This window comes from Mirounga leonina, unplaced genomic scaffold, assembly GCF_011800145.1.
Source record: "Mirounga leonina isolate KUSES-001 unplaced genomic scaffold, KU_Mleo_1.0 Mir_151, whole genome shotgun sequence".
Taxonomy (NCBI): Eukaryota; Metazoa; Chordata; class Mammalia; order Carnivora; family Phocidae; genus Mirounga; species Mirounga leonina.
In genome coordinates, this window is record NW_023270377.1 from 65,459,778 (window position 1) to 65,465,277 (window position 5,500).

The window sequence follows — 5,500 nt, forward strand, 5'->3', positions numbered from 1 at the left end:
TAATGTGTACATCAAAACGAAAGACATTCTGTAATAAAACTAAAAATAAAGCAAGAAATATACATATTTTATTGTTTTCCCCATGTGCAATTTACTAAAAAGTTAGTGTGAAAAATTAAAAAAAAATTTACTGCTAATATCACTATCTAGTGCTCCTAATGATCACATTCTATACTCAACCATTGATATTTACTCCTCTTTCTCTAGTGCTAGCTCTCATTTACCCAATTACAGTTGCTCTTAAATAGTAGCACATCATACTTCCTATAAGCATGATCTCTCAGGTTTCTTTAATGTAAAAATAACTATAAGTGAGTGTAAATATCAGTTATCAATGAATTTACTGATTGGAAAACACTATTACAAACTTAAGACAAGCAAGGAAACAATAAATTACCAAGAAACAGATATGATTTTTAGGTTCAAAGAGAGTGATAATCTAAAATAACCAGTTGATTTAGAGAAATATAATCTTTTACTCTCATTTAAAATCACAGAAATTTCCAGAACCAAGAGCAAGGTAATTATTAAGTTACAACAGTGTTTCCTTGAAGATTTTAAAAGTTAATTGTTTAAAAAGAAAAGTTAAGCAAACTTTGTCAGAGTAAAATTCCAAAGTTAAAAATCATCAATCACAATAAAATTATGAAAAGTTAGGTATGAAACCTAAAGTGGATTTAATTATATTTTTGATAATGTGTAATTCTGAAAAAGCTGAAAACATTACTCTAACACAGATGTAGAGTCAACATGTGCCAAAACTTTATTTAGCTATTACATAGGGAAATAGGATGTTAAATCTGGTTCCAGTGGCAGAAATACCCAAAATTACTAGTAGCGATAAAAAAAAATGTGTTCTCTCCAGTGGGCATAAAATATTTTCCAATTCACTTGGACTCACAAATATACAAACAAACACCAAACAAATAATCCCCAAAGATTATTCTTGAAGACAAGAGAAGGCTGGTCTCATTTTATCTTGACATGTGGGTGTAGTAGAAGGTGTTAATTAACCACAAAAGCCTCCTTGCTGAGATGAGCTCATCTAGAGCCATATAGTGTTGAACAACTACGCATGCCAGGAAATTAAGTTCTGTGTAAATTTCATAAAGAATCTCATATTGCATTTTCAATAACCTCTATTATTCCAGATACAGTTTTTGAATTGTTCTTATTGGCTGTTTTATTCTGAGACCAAGAAATTCATCTCAACAGAGTTTACCAGTAGAATCTATAAATTTGGGTAGATTCTTCTCTCCTCAAGGTCCCAAAAATACAATGAGATTTCTGGGCTGTCAAGGAGTAACATTATTTACAGCCTGTAAGCTCTGGAACACATATCAGACCAATTTTCTGGGACTGTTTTATGGGCATTGGTTTCACCTGTGAAGCACAACCTTTATTCCTTCATGGTGAGCTTGTCAGAACTGATGAAATGAGATTTATTCTCATACAGTATGATACTTCCAGGTATGGTCTTCGTTGCATAATCAATTCATCTAACTGTGTCCTGGTAAAAAGGAGGATGGATTCTGGTACTGAACTGGTACAGTTAATTATCATTGCCATAAAAAAAGCTAGAAGACTCACAAAGTATTTGTTCCTGAATTCTGAAGCCTCAAGGAGAACAAATTACTATTTAGAAAATGTTTTATTTCAATTTGCAAAAGCAGAATCTACTAAATTGAGGGCTAGGGAGAGATCAAGAAAAAAGGAAAAAAGGTTTTCTCATCTACCCAATCAGAAAAAAAGAGCACTAAAAATATTATCAAAATTAGATTTCCCTCCTATTTGAATATTAGAAACTAGTTCAACAGTCCTGCTTTCATGAGAGGTCCTCTTCAGGACTAAAAAGAGTATTGATAATCCTGACTTGGTCTTTTAGTGTCTGACAGTTGTCTAAGTAGTGACATTTTAAGATTCATATCTTATACCCATAAGTGTGCATCTTGAAATATCAATAGTTAAAGGGTGCCTGGGTGGCTCAGTTGGTTAAGCATCTGGCTCTTGATTTCACCTCAAGTCATGATCCCAGGGTCATGAGATCCAGCCCCATGTCAGGCTCTGCTTTCAGTGTGGAGTCTGCTTGAGATTTTCTCTCTCCCTCTGCCTTTACCCTTCCTCCCACTCCCTCTCTTCCTCTCTCAAAATAAATAAATAAAATTAAATAAATATATATAAGAAATATCAATAGTTGGGCACCTGGGTGGCTCAGTCGGTTAAGCGTCTGCCTTCAGCTCAGGTCATGATCCCAGGGTCCTGGGATTGAGTCCCACATCAGGCTCCCTGCTCCACGGGGAGCCTGCTTCTCCCTCTGCCTCTGCCTCTGCCTCTCTCTCTCTCTCTCTCTTTGTCTCTCATGAATAAATAAATAAAATCTTAAAAAAAAGAAATATCAATAGTTGAGTATATGGTACAGTCTGAATTTGTTTTCTACTACTACTACTACTATACCCAAGTATAGCAGCTTAAAACAACTTCCACTTATTATCTTACAGTTCTGTAGATCAAAAGTCCTGGTGGGCTCCATTGGGTTCAATGGTCAGGGTCTCACAATTCTGAGGTCAAGGTTTGGCTGGGATGGGCTCTTAACTGGAGGCTCTAGGAAAGCATCCCACTTCCAAGCTCACGTAGGCTGTTGAGAGAATGTAGTTCCACGTAGCAGTAGGTCTGAGGTCTTCTTTTTTTTTTTTAAGAGAATATTAAATCGTTTATTGATTACACATGATAATGGATGATACACAAGCTTTAATCCCGTCTATAATTTTAACTGATACCATAATTCAATTTACAGATATTGCATAGGATGTGCCAACAATCATATTAATAACCAAATAAACCCCAGGACTTTGCTTGGGTGACCCTTTTAATGGTGAACTCCATCACAACCCATTAACTGTCAGTTCAACTACACCAAGGTTTGTGGAGACATTGGCTTCTGTTCCCAAGCAGGTTGCAAATAAATTTCAAATGGAACCTGGCATCACCTTGAAGGAATTCTAACTTCACATGGTTAGGGTAGTTTACTGTTCCAATTTTAGTATATATGCTGCCGAAGCGAGCACATGTTAGGGTAGTTTACCAAGATGGCTTCAGAGTAGACTAACTTTACACAGTGCATTTTAAAAACGACACATTTATTGAGCATCATGATCAGACTAGTACATTTAACAATCAACAGCATGGGTGCAAAAAAAAAAAAAAAAATCTACATTAAAACGCTTTGTTGGAATGCTTTACACTTTCCACAGAACAGAAACTAAAATAACCTGTTATACGATTAGCCACAAATATAGTCCCCGAGTTTTTTGCCCATACACATGAGTATTGTCTAAAACATGTCTTCTTTGTTAGCAGCTAGGCCCTGCCACCACTGTGCTTGGCTGAGTTCACAAATCTGTTGTAACCTGTAGCTTCCCTGTCACTTCTCTGGCTCTCCTCTCCTGCTCAGCTTTGTTTCCTGGCAGTAATGAAAACCTTCTGCCACTTCCATAGCTACTGCTGCTGGAACTGCCATAGTCAGCTTGGTTTCACGGTTTGGCAATGTATTGACCTCCACCACTTTGGAGCTTCTGCCTCCAAAGTTTCCTCCTTTCATGGGTCCAAAATTTGAGGATTGATTGTTGTAATTGCCAAAATCATTATAGCTTCTGCCACCTCCAAAGTTGCTTCCATCATTACCAAATCCGTTATAGCCATCCTCACTGCCACCACATCCACCACCAAAGCCACTTCACCCACTGAAATTCCCTCCACAACTAAAATTGTCATTCCCACCAAAACCACTTCCACGACCTCTTTGGTTGGATGAAGTACTAACCATCTCTGTTTGGATAGGGCTTTCCTTACTTCACAGTTGTGGCCATTCACAGTTTGGGATTTTTGAATGACAATCTTGTCTACAGAGTCATGGTCATCAAATGTTACAAAAGCAAAACCTCTCTTTTTGTCATTACCCCAGTTAGTCATGATCTCAATCACTTCAGTTTTCCCCTTACTGTTCAAAATAATCTCTTAGATGATATTCTTCACTTCAGTGTCTTCTTTCATGCCACCAACAAAAATCTTTTTCACAGTTAAGTGGGCACCAGGTCTTTGAGAATCTTCTTGTGAGACAGCCCTCTTTAGTTCCACAACTCTTCCATCCACCTTGTGTGGCCTCGCATTCATGGCTGCATCCACCTCCTGCACAGTGGCATACATGACAAACCCAAAGCCTCTGCAGCACTTGGTGTTTGGGTATCTCATTACCCCACAGTCTGTAAGTGTTCCCCATTGCTCAAAATGGCTCCTCAGACCTTCATCGGTTGTTTCAAAGCTCAAACCTCTGATGAAGAGCTTCCACAGCAGTTCAGGCTCTTTGGAAGACTCTGACTTAGATATGGCGGCAGTGGGAGAGGAGACTTTAATGATGCTTACTTGGCAGCATCCATGTGCAGAAAGGAGTAATCTAATGAATGTATCTCCGTCTGAGGTTTTCTTGTTGGCTGTCAGCCAGGGCCCACTGTCTGCTCGTAGAGGCTGCCTGTATTCCTTCTCACCTCACCCCCTCCATCTTGAAACAGCAACCATAGATTGAATCCTTCTCACACGTTATCCCTGGCTTTCCATTCCACTACCAGCTGGAGAAAACCTTTTGCTTTTAAAGAGCACCTGTGATTCCATTAGGTCCAACTAGATATACTCTTTATTTTAGGTCAACTGATTAGTAACCTTAATTACCTCTGCAAAATCCCATTTGTGGTGTAACAACATAATCACATGGCTCATCATAGTCACAGTCCTGAGGATTAAGAGAGAAACCTTGAAAGCTGGGGAGGTAGCAGCATTTTAGGATTCTGTCTACCAGGTAATACTTTTCACAAGGCTCTTAGACGGGTCTTTCCAGCCTATAGTTTAGAGCAGAGTCTGCAAAGAAGAAAGAGGGGAAAGGAGAAGCTGCATGTTGATGATATACTGAATGAGGTTAATTTATTAATAATTAACAATATCAGGATGGAAAAGATCCTCTATTGGGGTGTCACTTATAACTATTTCATATGGATTTGATCAATGTTTCTCTTATGAAAAGAACATATTATGGACAATGTGGGAATTGGCAATTCCACATAGAAATGTTCTGAGTGTTACAAATAAATTACTACTTCGTGATTTCAGACTCAATACTTCATATCTACAAATGATATTTTCAGGTTACTTGGAGTCATTAAAAAAGTTAGTATGGGAGATATTTACATGTTTCACATTGTTCTTAAACTTCTCTCAAACACACAGAAAATGCTGATTTGAACTCCAGCCTCTTCTGCAAACCCCACAAAAGATGTTAAAAGAGAAAAAGTAGTTAAAGGCTACACTCCATTTTCTTTTTGAGTTCTTGCTATTCTGTCACACCAAATCATTATTTCCTTTCGAAAAACCATCCAGGTAATAAAAACATCCGTTCTGGAATAGCTTCTTTGTTAAAAGAAAGAAATTTTGCCCCTCAGAACTCCTATTTAGT

General features: G+C 37.7%; 1 pseudogene; it reads right to left on the bottom strand.

The window, feature by feature from the left end:
* Positions 1-2,693: 2,693 nt before the first annotated feature.
* On the bottom strand, positions 2,694-5,200 carry LOC118012383 (annotated as a pseudogene).
* Between the last annotated feature and the right edge of the window lie 300 nt (positions 5,201-5,500).